The sequence below is a fragment of the Peromyscus eremicus genome, chromosome 4 (assembly GCF_949786415.1).
Source record: "Peromyscus eremicus chromosome 4, PerEre_H2_v1, whole genome shotgun sequence".
In the NCBI taxonomy this organism is placed as follows: domain Eukaryota; kingdom Metazoa; phylum Chordata; class Mammalia; order Rodentia; family Cricetidae; genus Peromyscus; species Peromyscus eremicus.
The window spans coordinates 131,770,325-131,788,878 of NC_081419.1; the positions used below are offsets into that span (position 1 = coordinate 131,770,325).

The 18,554-nt window shown below is 49.5% G+C and overlaps 1 long non-coding RNA gene and 2 other non-coding genes across 3 annotated transcripts; all 3 read left to right on the forward strand.

The window, feature by feature from the left end:
- Window positions 1-7,819: 7,819 nt before the first annotated feature.
- LOC131908684 (uncharacterized) lies at window positions 7,820-14,160 on the forward strand. The gene is made up of 5 exons (XR_009378645.1): window positions 7,820-7,996; window positions 10,974-11,065; window positions 12,800-12,884; window positions 13,138-13,396; window positions 14,081-14,160. It is a non-coding gene; the product is annotated as an uncharacterized LOC131908684 (long non-coding RNA).
- A 1,452-nt stretch (window positions 14,161-15,612) lies between these two features.
- LOC131910144 (small nucleolar RNA SNORA71) lies at window positions 15,613-15,746 on the forward strand. The gene has a single exon (XR_009379006.1). It is a non-coding gene; the product is annotated as a small nucleolar RNA SNORA71 (small nucleolar RNA).
- Window positions 15,747-16,662: 916 nt separating this feature from the next.
- LOC131910142 (small nucleolar RNA SNORA71) lies at window positions 16,663-16,796 on the forward strand. Its single transcript, XR_009379004.1, has one exon. It is a non-coding gene; the product is annotated as a small nucleolar RNA SNORA71 (small nucleolar RNA).
- Window positions 16,797-18,554: the final 1,758 nt, after the last annotated feature.

Sequence of the window (18,554 nt, forward strand, 5' to 3'; positions counted from 1 at the left end):
AGCCTGTCTTGTAACTTGCTCTGTAGACCAGGCTGGCCTCGAACTCACAGAGATCCACCTGCCTCTGCCTCCCGAGTGCTGGAATTAAAGGCGGGCGCCACCACTGCCGCTTCCTATCACTTCTTATATAAACACAATCTGCCCAGCCAGGAGAGCTGAAGGTAAGAGAACTCTCATGTCATAGAGACAAGGGACCTGTAGCCCCCATTTTCAGATGAGGAAATCAAGGACCAGAGACAGTCCAGAAGCCAGCAGAGAGCAGTGACTGAGATATGGGTAGTGGATGACCCCCCCAAATCCTTCCTGCTGACAACCCCCCAAGTAAAGTGGGGACAGGGGGACTGAGGACACAGATGCTAAGTGGGTTCAGCAAGAAGCAGGCTTACTTCAAAGCCCCCAAGGAGGGGAAATGTGGACGTGATGAACTCAGCCTCTCTCACCTTCACACACTGCCAAATGCAACTGGGGAAACCGTAAATATCCTTGTGGGACAGAGCTCCAGATGCCAGGGGACAATCCTCACTCAGGAGCACCATGGTCTATCAGTCTGGCAGGATGGAGACACCTCTCATGGCCGCTGTGCACCCAAGCTGTTATTTCTGCAAACAACAAGTCCCATGAGCCACCTGAATAGCACCCAGTTACCCGGGAAGCACAGAGAGTACCAGACACAGAAGCTGCCAGTCAGCAAGCCACGTGGCATGGGCTCTCCTCTCCATTTCCTCTGAAAGGTAGAAGAGACTCCTCCCACTGTGCAACATTGACCTGAACTGTCCCCCAGAGTCTTGCCATTCTGTTGTCTGTCTGTGGCTTAATAACTGAATAAAAAACTTTAAAAAAGAAAGAAAAGGAAAGGACATGACTGCCCCTAGATATGGCGGAAGAGTTTATTATTGCTACGTGGGAGAGCATAGTCAGAGGCAGGGAGATCTGGGAGAGTCCAGAGTAGACATGACCAGACTGAGCTGGGCCATGTGGGGGGGTAGGGGGTGGGGGGTGGGGAACGGGACCAGGTCAGCAGCTAGGAGGCCAAAAGCTCCAAAAAGGGCAGGTAACCAAAATGTCTGGATAATACAAGGAAGAGCCTCTGGGGGAAGGGAAGTCCAGCCCCTGGACTGGAGAGTTCAGGGTAGAGGGTAGGGTATGCCAGCCACACCCTGTAACAGGAACCGAGGAATGCTGGAGGCCAGGTCTGCTTTGATGTGTTAAATAGGCACCACAGCTGTTTGTCCCAGGTTTGAAACTTAACATCAACCATCTGGTCTTTGGCCTCTCTGGCCCCCACCAGGCTTCTCTGTGCACAGTGGTTTTGCCAGGCCTTTCCCAAGAGCCATCTGAACCCCACAACACTCTGCTGGTGCCCACCTGAAGGCAATTTAGAGGCATCTGTGCTTCACGTTGCTCCAGAGTAGCAGCACTTACCCAGGCATCCTCTCCCTGGGCAGGGGACGCCCACCATGGAGTTGAAGAGAGCAGGGTCCCCAGCTGCTGCAGAAGGTGTAATCTGTCGATCCAAGGGGCTTCCATTGGTCTCCAGAAGGGCCGCACAGCCTACAGGCCTGGCAGGAAAGCACAAGCCAAGGGTTGCAGGGCAAGGCAGGGCACAGGGATCCAGACGCCGAGCCCTGGGTCCTGGGAGGGTCCTCAACTAAAACCCTGGTCCACAGGTTCGCCTTAGAAGGGTTCTAAAAGCATGGGACACAGGTCGTAAACAACGACTGACTTTGTAAGCGACAGACATGGCTCTGGTGCTTCAGACACCACAACTCAAAGATGGAGGGCTGGAACACGAGGGTTCGGCGCCCTCCTCCTCCAGATCCTGGTCCACTGTCCACTGACTGCTCGCCGGCCTCAGTTTCCCCGGTGGAGGGAACGGCGCTGCCCACGCACCCCGTTGCACTTACCTGAGCGCCCTGCACTGGGCAGAGAAGCAGACAGACCGAGAGCATGCAAGATGCCTGCAGATTTCGATGGATGGCACTAGCCAGACGAGAACCACATACAAGCGACAGGAACTTCTCCTCTTCATGATGGGCGCCGGCGGAAGTGCAGATACTGAAGCGTGCTGCAGCCTAGAGCGGCAATTCCGACTGGCGGGAACTCCAGCGCCCCTTGGAGGAGAGGAGGCCAACAACTGCTTGGACGCAATTTTTAATAGTGGCGCGGGGAGGGGGGGGCTTAGAATGAAACCTTATTTCCTTTTTTTTTTCTGTTTGTTCTGAAGCAGATCTAACCTATTCACTACCGACTCCATAGCACCTGGATCAGTGGTGCCACAAAGTAACAAATGATGAATTACGGTCACGTTTCTTCAAAACCACCACTGGGAGATGTAGGTAATGGTTTGAGGCTGGAATATGAAGGTGAGAAGATGAGGAGCCCAGAGAAGTGGACAAAGAATGAATGCTTTACTAAACGTCTTCCTAAAAATCTCAAGGTTTGGCAGATGGAGCGATTCCCTTAGCCAGAAGAGACCTGATCCAAGCAGCGAAGATGACAGACAGATGTCTGGGAAGGGGCTCACATCTCCAAGTCCTCACACTCGCATACTCTGCCTGGATCCTGGGTCAGGTGTGGCTCTTGGCCTTACAGCAGCCCTGCCCTTGCGTCTGAAGAAGAAACTCCACTCGAAGATTCCAGAGGCTCACTAGGTCATGAGAAAAGAAACATCCAGACTTGTCCTGTGCAACCTTGAGGGAAATGGGGGTCCTAGAGGGTGGGTGGATACCATATTCCACACTTAGGAGATACTCATAGGGTTCTGAGATTGAACATTATGGGTCTCTGTGATGGGAGGGAACAGTGGGATGTTGTTGCTGGGACACACTGAGAGATGCACTCCTACAGACACACCTCACCGCCCCCCGAAAAAATGCTGTGTTAAGGAATGAGCCACCATGCCCAGCCCTAACTTTACATTTTTTAAGAATGACTCTTAAAAAACAAAAGATAGTCTGGGCTGGAGATATGGCTCAGTGGCTAAAAGCGCTTGCAGAGGATCTGGGTTCAGTTCAGTCTTCACAAGAGACACCTATGTCGGTATCTCTAACGCCAGTTCCAGGGGATCTGAAGCCCTCTTCTGGCCACTGTGAACACTGCGTGTATGTGGTACACATGGTACTACATTCAGGCAAAACACTCACGCACGTAAAATTGTTTAATCGTTTTTTAAAGGCAAAAATATAGATTTAATTCTCATAATGTGTCATATGAACTCAACACTGTAACCAAACTATCATGCCAGCATTGTAATGGTTAATATTGCCAACTTGACAGGATCCAGAATCACCTAGAAGACAAAACCCTAGGCACACCTGTAAGGGACAGGTAGGTTAGGTTAGCCACTGGGCATGTCTGTAAAAGAATTATCTACATTGCATTAAATGAGATGAGAAAAGCCACCTTTACAGGGCAGTGAATGGTGTGGGCAGCACCGTTCTGTAGTCTGGGGTCCGGAACTGGACAATCAGGAGAGAGCAAACTGAGCAGCAGCAATCGTCCTCTGTATCCTAGCTCTGAGTTCAGTGTGACCAGCCACCTCAAGCTCCTGCCACCACGACCTCCCTCCCATAATGGGCTGTACACTCAGCCTGTGAGTCAGAGCAACCCCCTCCCCACTTCACCCGCTTTTGTCAGGGTATTTTATAGAGCAACGGGAAAAGCAACTGATACAGCATGGCAGCATATCGTTTTGTTTTGTTCCTTTTTGCATCCTGGAAACTAGACTAGTACTAAAAGCTTCATCCCTGCTAGGTGACTGCTTTATCACTAAGCTCCACCCCCACCCTCTTTTAAACTTTTAGTTTTGAGACAGCTCTCACTAAATTAACCAGGCTGCCCTTCAACTCACTCTGTAACACAGAGAAGTTCAACCAGGAAGGTTGTGAATTTGCAATCCTCCTGCCTCAGCATCCTGATTAGCTGGGATTATAGGCCTGTGTCACCAGGTCCACCTGTTTTTAACTTTTACATTTGTTTATTCATTTAGTGGGCAGGTGTATGTGCATGGGTGTGACTGTGTGTATGTGTGTGCGTGTGCAGCTGTGTATGTGTGAGTGTGCTGTGTGTGTGCACATTTGCACCCATGTGTGCACCTGTAGGGGAGTCAGTGGACAATTTGTGGAAATTGGTTTTCTCCTTCAGCTGCTTGGCTTCCAAGGATCTCAGGTTGTCAGGCTTGGCAGCAAGTGCCTTTACCAGCTGATTTATCTCACTTGCTCCTTTTATTTACGTGTGTGTGTGTGTGTGTGTGTGTGTGTGTGTGTGTGTGCGCGCGCGCGCCAGAAGTGTGCAGGTGAATGCAGATGCCAGAAGAGGGTGTTGGATCCCCCAGAGTTGGAGTTAGGAGCATAAGACATGGATGCTTGTAGCTGTGTAGTCGCTACACCAGTGTGTGGGTTCATGCGGGTCCGTGGAATGAAGACACAGAGGCATCTTAAGAGTGAATCTAGCCTATCATGGCTGCAGGGGGGGCCCAGCCTCGAAGGACTGAAGCACTCACCCTTCGCCTAGGGCATATTTATTTACTCCATTTTATAGTTTAGACAGTTCATCTCCGCACCTTCAAAGAAACCCAAAAGGAGCTCCCAGAGACCAACTGCCAGGTGCAAATTACTTGATTTATCAGGTACCTCGGTTTTCCGGGTTTCCTGGACCACGTTTTGTATTGGCTTTTGATCCTTGGGGGACTCTCTGATCCTTGACTCTCAAACAAGATTTACATAGGGTGATAAGAGAAACAAAAGGTAAGAGAAACAAAAGGTGTGGTTAAACAAAGGAAGGATTAGGGCTAGGTGCTGCTCTCTGTAGCCAAGCCAGGAGCTCAGCAGGAATGCCCCTACAGATGCTGGGAACCAAACTGGGGTCCATTGCAAGAGCAGCACCGCTTCTCACCTCTAAGCATTTCTCTGGGCCTTACTGTACCTTTTTTTTTTTTTTTAAATTAATGATGTTTATGTTTTTATTTTCTTTTATCTATACAAAGTCTTTGGAATGGTGGTGTTTTATGTTTACATCATGTTACAGCTCTGGCTACATTCCTAGGGCTGAGTAACCACACTTGGCTGGTGACCACCACACTTAACAGCTCAAATCTGAGGCTTTGATTAGCTCTTTGGAACCAGAAGGAAGAGGGGGCAGCAGGAAGCTGAGAGCCCATCCCTCCCACAGCCCCAACCCTTGCATGGTACCTACCGGAAGCTCCTGCCCTGAGTTCCTGCCCTGACTTCTCTCACTGAAGCTCTGCCCTGAGTTCCTGCCCTGACTTCTCTCACTGAAGCTCTGCCCTGAGTTCCTGCCCTGACTTCTCTCACTGAAGCTCTGCCCTGAGTTCCTGCCCTGACTTCTCTCACTGAAGCTCTGCCCTGAGTTCCTGTCCTGACTTCTCTCACTGAAGCTCTGCCCTGAAACAGAAACCAAATCAACACTTTCCTCTGCCACTTGATTTTGGTCAGGACATTTTATCACAACGACAGAAACTCGAGCAGACACCAAATGCCACAGTTCCAGGTAAGCTGAGCACCTGTCTGTTGAGATCAGGATATACACACAAGAAAAAGCACCTCTTAAAGCCATACCCGGAGCTGGACAAGCAGATCTCTGTGAGTTCGAGGCTAGCCTGGTCTACAGAGTGAGGTCCAGGACGACCAGTGCTACAGAGCCAACAGGCTCAGCAGTTCACTGCCCAAACACACACACACACACACACACACACACACACACACACACACACACACACTCTGACTTTGGCCCACTGCACATGGACAAGAGTTTCACCTTTGCCTCTGTTGTCCAAGATTGGTCTGACTCAGTGCTGGGTTCTTTCAGCCCAACAAGCCAGGTGAGCTAAGCCGCTCCTTGGGGAAAGGCTTACAGTGAAGGTCCTGTCTGAGTGTTGTTACACTTTGGCTCTGTTTCATCTCCATTATCACTGAGACAAAGTTTCCCTCACATTCAGCATCACCCATAACACCTGGGAGGACATCTTGGCTAGTTGGCGCTCCATCCTCAGTGTCCACAGGAAGTGAGGGACTTAGGAAGAACGACCCTGTGGCTCAGCTTTTCTAGTGAGAGGGTGTTAACAATGCAGAAGGAGCAGCAGAAGGGAAAGGGGAGTTGCACTTTTCAGGATGTTACAGTAGGGCACAGGCCAATCAATAGGGATGTCCCCTCCACCTTCCACTGCCCTCCACCAGGCTGTTGCTGGGTGTCCTAAGAGTGTGTGAGTGGACAGAAGTCTCCTAGTAGAGAAGTGAGTTTGGATACAAGAGAAGACCACCCTCAGGAGACAGCAGCCCCTGGTGCTTGTAGCTGGAGTTTTCTCCAGTTCCACTTGGGCCCACAGCAGCTCAGACCCAAGTAAACACACAGGGACTTATATTACTTATAAACTGTATGCCTATGGCAGGCTTCTTGCTATCTAGTTTTTATATCTTAAAATAACCCATTTCTATAAATCTATTCCTTGCCACATGGCTCATGGCTTACCAGTATCTTTACATCTTGCTTTTCATGGCAGTGGCTGGCAGTGGCTCCTGACTCAGCCTTCTACCTCCCAGAATTCTCCTTTCTCCTTATCCCACCTATGCTATACTTCCTGCCTGGCTACTGGCCAATTAGCATTTTATTTATCAATCAATCAGAGCAACACATTCACAGCATACAGAAAGACATCCCCAGCAGGTACTCTCCCCCAGCATCCCCCGGTGCTCTCCCCAGCATCCCCCTGGTGCTCCCCCCAGCAGTCTTCGGTGCTCACCCCTCAGCAGCCCCTGGTGCTCTCCCCAACATCCCCCTGGTGCTCTCCCCCAGCAGCCCCCTTGTGCTGTTCCCAGAAGCCCCCAGTGCTCTCTCCCAGCAGCCCCAGGTGCTCTCCCCTAGCTGGTTGGGAAGGGAAAGTTCTTATCTATGAATGGTTATGGAAAACATGCTTAGGCTAAGCATTAAAGTAACTGAAAAGGAACTCTGCTTCTGATTTCTAGTGATTGAAGATGTATTTTATATTTTGTGATAAAAATCAAATTGAAGGCCTTATGCATACTAAGAAGGCATGCCACCTCTGAGGTACCTCCCCAGCCCTTACAAGACAGCATCTTGTCCTGTAGCCCAAGCTGGACATAAACTCTCAGCACCCAGAATACAAGGACTGTAGGTTTGTGCCACTGTCTTAGTTAGGGTTTCCATTGCTGTGAAGAGACACCATGACCAAGGCAACTCTCATAACAGAAAACATTTCACTGGGGCTGGCTCACAATTCAGAGGTTTAGTCCATTATCTTCATGGCAGATGGCATGCAGGCAGACATGGTGCTAGAGAAGGAGCTGAGTGTTCTACATCTTGATCCAAACAGGAAGTAAACTTAATTCCACATGTGTTGCTTGAGCGTAGGAGACCTCAAAGCCCACCCCCATAGTGACACACTTTCTCCAACAAAGCCACACCTACTCCTACAAAACCACACCTCCTAACAGTGCCGCTCCCTTTGGGAGCCATTTTTTTTCAAACCACCACAGCCACCATACCCAGCTTTTTAAAATTTTTACTTAGACAGGTCTCATTATGTAGCCTTTGCATGTTTGGAAGCCTGGAACTCACTATATATACCAAGCTAACCTCAAAAGATCTACCTGCCTCTGCCTCCTAAGTCCTGGAATTAAAGGTGTGGGTTGTGATGCCCCTAGGCACACCCAGGTTTTGTAAAAATTTTTGTTTTTTAAGAATGACTCAAAAGAGTTATAGAACATGCCCAGCACTTTCTAGATGCAAAAAAGAGATATGTCCACTTAGCAAGTGTAAAGAGAGAAACAAATATGAGTCTATATCAGAATTCTTTCTTTCAGCATACAGGTTTTACTAATAGAGTCTGGCTAGAGCTGGGAGAACAAAATTCCACCCTCTGAGAGTTTGTGACCTCACAGTGGCTGTGGATCCCCGAGGCCCGAGGTTCTTACCTGGAGGAGAAGGAGTCGAGGCTGCCCACACAGAGTGTTCGGAGGAGGTGAGGCCTAGGGTCGAGGCAGGAAGTCAGCACCAAGCTCACTGAGGCCTGCAAGTGCTCCAGGCCCTATCTATGAGCACGATGGCTGTCCTGCTGGGTGCTATGTTGTACCTGTCCATTTTCCTCCTCGGCCTCTTCCTGCTCATTTGTTACTGCGTCTATCTGCGAGAATAAGCTCAGGCTCCTGAGGTGGGGGGGGGGGGCTGAAGCCTGGTGGGAGCCTCAGCCAGGGCCATTCAGATGTTCCTAAACTGCTCCAGGGACTCCTAGCACATATAATCGTGCAGACTGTGCACAGGGCACACAATCAGCATCATAGTCTGTAACTGGGAAGTGGAAGTGCTGGGAATGCTTGCCTGAGCGGATGCCACAGAAATGTATGACTCAGGGGACACGCTTTCCCAGCAGAGTGACCGTGTGTCACATCATCCAATGCTTAAACAGCAGGTCCTTCTAATAAAGACTCCTGAGAATAATCTCCAAATAGTGTGTTTGCAGGATTGACGCCCCACCCCCACCCCCGCCCCCGCCCCCACCCCTGCTTCATGAAGCAAAGCCGAAGAATATTAAGCCTGCGATAGTGAGATTGTGCAGGGCTGTTGGAGATGAAGGAGAATGTGCAAGCAGTGGGCGGGCTTCCTGAGAAATGCAGTCCTTCACTTCTTGGGTTCTGAGCTCAATGTTTGGTTACCTTCTGAGCCAACGTGTATTTGGTGCTTCTCTTATTGCGGCAACAAGATACTTGGCACCAGCTCCTTAGGGAGGGAAAGGTTTCCTTTGGCTCACAGTTTTAAGTTACATTGCGGTGGCAGGAACGGGAGGCAGCTGGTTGCACTGCATCTGAAAGCAGGAAGTAGAGAAAGACGATGCTGATGCTCCCCCCTCCTCTTAATTCATCCTCGGCCCCATGGAATGATGCCACCCACATTCAGAGTGAGATTTTCTCCCTAGTTCACCCTCTCTAGAACTCCATTCCCTAAGGGATTCTAGATCCTGTCAAGTTGACAAGCAAAACTAGCCCTTGTTGTGCTAGACACCCCCCTCCCCCAGCAAGACCGCCAAAGAGCTGATATCTGATGCAAAACACACAGGGGTTTTTATTGATAACAAGCAAGCCCGGGCTTGGTCCGTGCCCAACACTCAACACAGCGGGTGGAGGAGGACGGCCCTGAGCTCTCAGAGTGAGGGGTTTTTAAAGGGAAAAACTGCAAGCAGGGTGGTACAAGCCTTGGCATCATATGATTGGGAGAAGGTGTATATCCTTTGTGTTTACTGGTTGGGGGTTACAGTTATCATTTGTGGGCAGGCCTGGACAAGTCCCAGGCTTTGTCCTTGAGCTGCCATGGAGGCTGGCTGGCCTAGCACATACTGACTGTGGGGACTGACTCAGTGGCCCAGGCTCTGTCCTTGAGCTGCCATGGAGGTTGGCTGGCCTCTCATGTTCACATTGACCCATGGCCAAAGTTCTAAGTTGGTAAGGGGTCCCAGACAATAAACAGTTGACTGAACCTTGAGTGGTCAGAGCACGTGCAGAAAGGGAGCTACTGCAAGGACTGTGTCTTTTGTTCACAGCCCTCCCAGAAACTGCTTGCTCAAGTCTCAGGAAACTGAAATTGAGACCTGATCTCTGAGAGAAGACTGATCAGCCTGTTATGGCATCTTCTCAGTCCTTTCACCCTCACACCAAGGATCCTCACTTCCACATTTTTCATAGCTGCAGAAGAAGTCTCCCTCCTCCGATGCCCAACATCTAACTTGTCTCAATGTTTGAGAATGTGCTTGTCACCAATGGGGCCCCAGGGTTTGCCTGTACCTGGAATGTTCAACCAGATCCCAGATGCTTTCTGGCCAACCATGGGCTTTGTGGGAGGGGTACCCATAACAGAGATGAAGGCAGGAGGGCAGTGACCAGGAAGCCTGCAGATGGGCTGGCCAAGGTTAGTTCTCTGTCACCACTGATAAAGATGCAATTATTTCCATCTCCTTGATTTTCAAGTCTACCCCTCACCAGTGGGAACATCAGAAAACACCATTTGCCAGGTGTGGTAGCATACATCTTTAATCCCAGCACCAAAGAGGTGCAGAGGCAGGCAGATCTCTGTGAGTTCAGGGCCAGCTTGTTCTACATATCAAGTTCCAGGCTAGCCAGGGCTATACAGTGAGACTCTGTCTCAAAAAGAAAAGACACTATTCCCAGCCCTTCAAAGGCACTGGACCATAGCTGTCTTGGTCTGAAGTTTGCCAGTGTTTTTAAAAGACATTTATGTCTACAGACAAATGTGAATTGGCCTATAACTTTAATTTATGCCCTTCTCTAACTATCATATGTTGAGTCTGTGAAGGGAAGCCTGTTCCCTCTTTCGTGATCTTCTGGGAGACTGTGTACCAGTGAAGTTACTATTTTTTCTTTGTTTGAAAAGCTTTACGGAACTCACTGTGATGGTTGATCATTGTCAGCCTGTCCGGATTTGGGATCACATGGTGGACACACCTCTGAGCATGTCTGTGAGGATCTTTCCAGTGTTTCTGTTGTTTTTTTGTTGTTATTTTCTTTTGTTTTGTTGATTTTCTCAGTATTTTGTTGTAGACATGACTTTTCTGCCCCACAAGTCACTCCCCAAATAACCACACAGAGACTTAATATTAATTATAAATGCTTGGCCGATAGCTCAGGCTTTTTTAAAGCTTGATTTTATAACTTAAACTAATCCATTTCTATTAATCTATGTACTGTATCTCCTTTGACTCTGCCCTTCTTCTCCTACCTTTTTTCCTGCCTAGCCATCAGCCAGTCAGTTCTTTATTAACCAATGAGAGGAATACATACTTACAGTGTACAAAGATTGCTCCACAGCATTTTGTCACAGTGACACACTGGGAGTCTGAGGTCAAGGCCCCTGCAGATTCAGTATCTGGCGAGCCCCCCACCCCCACCCCACCCCTGTATGGCTACCTTTCTATTCTCTCCAAATGGCAGAAGGGAGAAGCAAGCTCCAGAGGACTCTTAGAAGGGGCTCCACCCTCATGACCTGATCACCCCCGAAAGATCCTGCAACTCCATGCTAGGAGGTAGGATTACAGAATGGACTTAGGGGAGGAAGTCCATTTAGTCCGTAGTACTGGCATAATAATTAAATGGGTCAAAACACCCGAACGTTTTTGTGTGCCCCAAAGTACCGGCTGTTAGTCGCATTTCTTTGTTGCATTGAGAGCAGGCATTGCAGTCGTATCACACTGGGAAAACATGGCTGGACTGGGCTAGATGGCTCAACCAGTAAGGTCACTTGTCACCACGAATGGCAACCTGAGGTCAAATCCTAGGCCACATGGTAGAAGAAGAGAACCAACTCTTGGAAGTTGTCTTCCGATATCTAAATGTGCATCATGGCACGTGTGTGCTCAACACGCACACACACACACACACACACACACACAAATCAACATTTAAAAAAAAAAAGCACTAGAAACAGCCAGGTATGGTGGCACACATCTTTAACCCCAGGGCTCAGGAGGCAGGAGCAGTCGGGTCTCTGTGAGTTCCAGGGCAGCCGGGGGAATGTATAGACCCTGTATCAAGCAAACCAAACCAAAACAAAGTAAGAAACATTGTTGACCTATTTGCAAGAACTTTGTCTCCACTTTACTTCACTTTTTAACATACTTCTGAATACAATACAGTGAACATTTCATGATTCATCCTTGTTTTCCACCAGGCTTTAGATTTAAATGTCTTTTCTTCATAGAAAGCCCCGAATAAACAGGTCACCACTGTCACAACTTGCCTACCACTATGCCTATTTCCTTTGTAACGCTTCTAATTTTGGGGGGTGATGGTGATATTTAGAGACAGGGTTCCTCTGTGTAACAGCCCTGGCTGTCCTGGAACTCTCTTTGTAGAACAGGCTGGCCTCAAACTCACAGAGATCTGCCTGCCTCTGCCTCCAGAATCCTGGAATTAAAGGAGTGTGTCACCACCACCCAGCTATGCTTATGATTTTTAACGATTGAATTTTCTGGCCAATTTGTTTATTGAGCTCATTAAAAAGTAACCAAGTTAGGGATTGTGTCTGTCTTTTTTTTTTTTTTTTATGTATACAGTGTTCTGTTTGTATGTATGTCTGCACACCAGAAGAGGGCACCAGATCTCATTATAGATGGTTGTGAGCCACCATGTGGTTACTGGGAATTGAACTCGGGACCTCTGGAAGAGCAGTCAGTGCTCATAACCTCTGAGTCATCTCTCCAGCCTGGATTGTGTCTGTCTTATACTTTTTATTTCCAATGCGTAGTCTGGTCCTTGATACGAAGTAGCTCCTCGGTAGATATTTTGGGTGGGCGCAAATCTAGATGGGTAGGTTAATGAAAAGATGAGTGAATGGATAGATGGACAGACGGACAGGCAGACAGATGCACGCACGAGTGAATGAGTCACGATGCGTGGGTGGGGGGATGGATATTTAGATGCATGAGAAGACAGATGGGACGAAAGGATAGATGACAGATAAGAAGAGAGAAAGCTGATGTTCCACACATATTTTCTGGCAAAATGGAAGCATGGATGGAAAAAACGGTTTGATAGAATGAAAGCTAGGGGATGAGGAAGGAGAGCCTTGTTGGGGGATTAGCATTTCAGCTCTATTCCGGCAGGGGACGCTGCAGAGCCACGCGCACTGGCTGTGCGCACATTGGTGCAGCTGGAGCCCGCAGCGCGCAGCCGCAGCTGTGTAGACACTGCGGTTGTTGGGGAGCGTCCTGCGCAGTCCCACACTGCGACACTCACGCGCACTTTACCTCACATCTCAGCTCGCCAGGCCACTTCGGATCTGCGCTCTTGGCCGCTTCCAAGGCCTCCAGTCTCCTTTAACCGGGGAAACCAAGGACCGCGGAGGTTAGGGTGCAGGTTTGATTCTCCCACCCTTGCGGACTATGGACTTCCCCGGGGGACTCGGGAGGAACTCGGTGGTGGGCTGCGACCTCGGCCTCCCTGGGCTGATGGCCCAACCTCTGGGGAGAGAGCCTTCGGGGAGGGTGACCTGGGGACGCGGTGCCAGTGCGCCTGGGCGCAGGTGGAGGGTTGGGGGCTGAGCCCCGGTGCCTCGGACTTGGGTGGCATCCGAAGCCGCTTGTCGTTTTCTACACAGGGTCCTCTGACTGTTGACTCGCGCGTTCCAATCTGCATCCTTTCAAGTTGATGCGCCCAGGACCCAAGGACGCAGCACTGGGACTCCGGTGTGGCGCCTTGCAGTGACACCCCATCCCCAGGGCTTGCTTGGGCCTTGGCTGCGAGGCCCTCTTGACACCACGAAGGATGACGAAGCTGGTCTGCGGCAGCCAACGCCCCTCCCCCCCTACTCTTCGCACTCGCTGGTGGGCATCACGGCCCAGGAAGCAGGAGTCGAGGTAAGTGCTGCGGGTGCACCTTGAAGCCAGAATGGCACCTAATAGCCTTCCCATGGGCACCAGCAGAGGGGTGGTGTGGACTTTAGCCAGGTTCTGATGAAAGCCCGGCAAAGACCGGTGCAGAAAAGCCTTGGGAGTCTGGACTCAGGCCAGAAAAGACCCCAGGTCCTGTGTGAATATAGTTCCTTCCTTCTCAGGTAGGGAAGCTGCAAAGGCAGATCTGTATCTGGCTGCATGGCATCTCTACAGTATCTGTGGTATGAATGAAACCAGTTTCTCATTTTGACCCTAAATTGGTCTTCTTGTGGATGGCAGGTCCAGTCTTATCTGAAATGATGATTGCACAGGTCTGAGGTCCTCGAAGTTGGCAGTTAGTCAGCCAGTATTTTTATATTTGAGGTTCTTTGACAGGAGAGAGGATAAGGAACCTTCTCGAACTGCTGCAGTGCCTCAGAGCTTGCACAAAAGATCTGCAAAGTTCTCTGTCATAGATGATTTGTTGTTCCTGTGATGTTGCCAACATCTTTCTTTTTTCCACGAGAAAATGCGGAGTCACGACTACTGTAGCCTCCCTTGTATTGGGTCTATGTGGCCATTGCCCCGGGAACTCTTCATGTGCTGCCCAGGACCAATTTGAACAGGTGACCTTTAGATGCTTGTTTACATGCTTCTTGATTACTGCAGAACTGACACCTTGGTGAAGAGGGGCCATGAGAGGCATCTCCATCCTGCCAGGAAGCTGCTGGACCCCAGCGCTCCCACGGTAAGGCCTGTACTTAAGATGGCTGCCCCCCAGTTGTGTAGCTTGGTCTGTTTGTGGGGCTCCTAGCATTGGGATCAGGACCTGTCCCTGGCGCTTGAACTGGCTTTTGGGAACCTATTCCCCATGCCAGGATGCCTCACCCAGCCTTGATGCAGGGGGAGGAGCTTGGTCTTGCCTCAACTTGATGCGTCATGCTTTGTTGACGCCCTTGGGAGGCCTGTCCCCTTCTGACCTGAGATGAAGGAGTGAAGGAGGGGGGGGGGGGAGATGGGAGGAGCCGGGAAGGAACAAGAGGAGAGGAGGGAGGGGAAACTGGTCCATATATGGGAAAATAAATAAAAACTTTAATAAAATCAATTTAAAAAAAAAGATGGGGGCTGGAGAGATGGCGCAGCATTAAGAGCACTTGACTGCTCTTCCAGAGGTCTTGAGTTCAATTCCCAACAACCACGTGATGGCTCACAATCATCTATAATGGTATCAGATTCCTCCTGGTGTGCATGAAAACAGAGCACTCATATACACAAATAAATAAATCTTAAAAAAAAAAAAAAGACGGCTGTCCCCAAGGGATGCTCACAGGTCCCCAGGAATGGGATAGACTGGGAAGTAAATGGACAGAGATGAAGGTGGCTGCCTCCAGTGCCCCCTTTTACTCTCCTTTGGGCAATTGACGTACATCTGATTGTCGTGCCTGCTTCAGTCCAGAGTTCTGTGATCCTCCTTGCTTTGGTAGGCTAGCAGCAGGAGGTCTGAACCAGAAGCACCAAGGATGCTGCTTCATCCTATCCCCCTGGACCCAGGTCTGTCTTAGTTAGGGTTTCTACTGCTGAGACGAAACACCATGACCAATGCAGCTTGGAGAGGAAGGGGTGTATTTGGCTTACACTTCATATCACCGTTCATCACTGAAGGAAGTCAGGACAGGAACTCAAACAGGACCAGAACCTGGAGGCAGGAGCTGATGCAGAGGCCATGGAGGGGTGCTGCCAACTGGCTTGCTCCCCATGGCTTGCTCAGTCTGCTTTCTTAAAGAACCCGGGACCACCAGCCCAGGGATGGGCCCACTCACAATGGGTTGGGTCCTCCCCCATTAATCAATCACTAATTAAGAAACTGCCCCTGGATCTTATGATGGCATTTTCTCAATTGAGGCTCCTCCCTTTCAGATAACTACTTTGTGTCAAGTTGACGTAAAACTAGCCAGGGCAAGGCCTTGTGCTCCAGCAAGCAGGACAACTAGGCTGTTTTCCTTAGGATCAGGAGCCCCCCACTCCCACCCCCAGTTCCACAGCCTAAGAGCTCTTGCTGTGTATCTTCCTCTGTCTCACTGTTGGCAGTGTGGAAGGAGTTTTTATAGGATTAGATGTACTTCTTAGGTCCTTCTACTCAGCTGAGCCGGCTGCTCTTAGCTTCTGCATTTGACAGCAGGTCCTCTGCCCGCCCTCTCTGGCCCTGCATTTGTAAGTGATCAGGGGGAACCCATGCCCTGGTCGTTGGTAGTGCAGGCAGAGGAAATGTGGAAAGAATGGTCCTGTGTTTGAAAGGTCCACCCCCATGCCTTCCAGTGCTGGGGGCTTTCCCATACTGTGATTTCTCAACTCTGCATACATTTGGGCCCTAGGGTATTGGAGCTACACATGTGTACATCATTGCTGTCATTGGGACTTCTGCTTCCTTCCCTGGCTATTAAGTTCTCCTAGATGGCCAGCAAGGTCATTGCCAGCCCACAGTGGCGCATTCCCACATACCTGCTGTTTGCATCCATTTCATCCTGTTGGGGGTTACTTACATTAGTGGTATAATTGGCGGCGGCGGCTGCCAATTAGTGGTACCACAATGGTGGTACAATGTGCTTTTTAGGAGTCAGTGGGAACAATGGGTTTGTTCTTGAAATGAGAGCCAACAGTTTCTGGATGCTTACTGTCTGGTTAATCCTGTGCCAGCCCCTTTCCCCATAACTGCCATGCCCTGTTGTGAGCAACGTCAAGGTGGGTGCTTGTCAGTCTCCTGTTGTTTGCAAGTGAATCCACTGTATACAGGAGCATTATGGGAGTTGTCAGAAACATTACAGACCCACCTGTACTTGAGGTGGCTCTCCTGTCCAGTCCATTCTCTGGAGTATTGATCCTTTGCATCTGATACAGCACTATGCATGTTGCCAAGGGCTTCGAGTGATGATATAAGAATAGACTAGATGGGGGGTGGGGGAAACTGGGTCTGTCACTCTCGGGCAAAGACCGACTCAGAACTTCATTTTCAGTATTTGAAAAATAAAAGAATGACAGAGATGACTTTTGTTCCACTTGAGAGCATATGTCTGTCCCAATCCCTGCTAGTTCCCAGTGTCTCAGCCTAGGGACCGTGAGGCTTTATGGGGCTTTTGTAGGAAAGAAGGACCACTGTGGGGGCCTGTGCTTGGCTGGGCTTTTTTCCTGGACTCAGGCTGCAGGCCTCTGGCATCTGCACCTCTTCTTGGCCTGATGTCTGTTCCTGTGTACGGACCTGCATTTAGAAGTGACCACGGGCTGCCTGTGCTCTGGTCATCCATAATGCAGGGAGAGGAGTTGCTGAAAGCCATTTCCCGTGTTTGAAGGGTCCTCCCCTATCCCTCTCAAATGCTGGCGCTTTCACACACTCCTGCTTCTTACCTGCGCAACATTTCAGCCCTCCCTGTAGGACGTGGGCTACTGTGTAAGAGCCGTGATGCAAGGCATCTTGTTTTCATTCTGCCACTTTGAGACCTGGCCCTACTACGTAGCTCTGGCTCGCCTGCCTCTGTCTCCCAAGTGCTAGGATTAAAAAAGACGTGTGCCACCATGCCTTTTTATAGGAGATATTTTGACTTGGCCTTCTCAGCTGCTCTCCCTGCTATCAGAGACCAAGGTTTTGACACTTTAGAAAAGCCAGGGTGAATTACACATAATGGGTGATATGTACTCACCGCTAGAAAGGTTTCATAGAGAAGCTATCTTTTTCTGTTTCTTTTCTTTTCTTTCTTTCTTTCTTTCTTTTTTTTTTTTTTGAGACAGTCTCTCTTTGTAGTCCTATATCTCGCTTTATAGCCCAGGCTGGCCTTGAACTCACAGATTCTCCTGCCTCAGCCTCTAGAGTGCTGGGATTAAAAGCGTGAACCATCATGCCCGGCAGAAACGATCTTAAGGAGTTGGTATGCCTGAGTGGGCCTTTGAAGAAATGTGATTCAATGGACAAAAGGAGATTTGTTTTAGGAGGACGCACGAGAGAGATGGACTTTGAGGTTGAGGTGCAGGCCACTCATGACGGCACGTAGGGAAGGCTGCTGGATGGAGGGACGTTAGTGGGAGGAGCCCTGAGAGTGAGCCTCTGAGCTGTGTCTTCGCCATTTATATGACTGATCAGTTGTCCTGTATGGAGCTGTTTTAGACCAATAGGACGTGTTTTCGTGTTGACTCTTTATCCCTCATTAATTAGGAGCATTCTCACTAACATCGGTATGGAAAGACCAAATCAGGAGGACATCACAGGCACTAACCATCTCATCACGATTGCCTGCACGAGGCTCATCCAGGTGAGCCACTGCCAGACTACTGGATCAGAATATGCGTTCTGAAGTGGAAATTATAAGTTGCTAGCCTTGCCTGATTTTCTGCCTTAGGCTATGGTGGTGGTGTCCGAAGGTGCCACATAGCGGGGAGAGCAAGGTCGCTGCCACACAACATGCCTCCAGACCTTGCTGCCACTGGCTCACCATCAAGGAACATCTTTTTGCTTTGGTGAGTATTTAGAGGGAAGGGCCTTGACTCTAGAGACTTGGGGACCAAAGTTAGAGACCCTTCAAACAGGTTCTGGCACTCCCCTTAGAGCCACAGAATGCCATGTGGCCCTAAGGACCTTGTTCTCACAGGTGAGCACCAGGGATAATCAGGAATATTAAACGCGCAGTGTTGTCTCTTCAAAGGGAGAGACGTATAACTGTTTTCCACCCAGAAGGCTGGGAGTGGAGATGTTTAATATTCCGCTGACCTTTGTGCTATCTGTATGAACAAGACCGTGCCAGAGCCTCCCCCAGACCCTTAAGATGTCGAATGCAGTCAACTAACCGGGTGGTGGTGGTGCATGCCTTTCCTTCCAGGACTTGTATGGCAGAGGCAGATGGATCTCTGAGTTCGAGGCCAGCCTGGTCTACAGAGTGAGTCCAGGACAGCCAGGACTACACAGAGAAACTTTCTGTCTCGAAAAAACCAGAAACAAATAAATAAAAAATTTTAAAAAGATGTCATGTGTAGTCATTCTATAGAACCCATCTTTCTGGGGATGTCAACATGTACTTTACAAAGAGTTTTGATGTATTGTGTGATGTGCTTAAATATACCTAAAGTAAAATACCTGGTGTCAGACTCTTGAAGTTTGAAC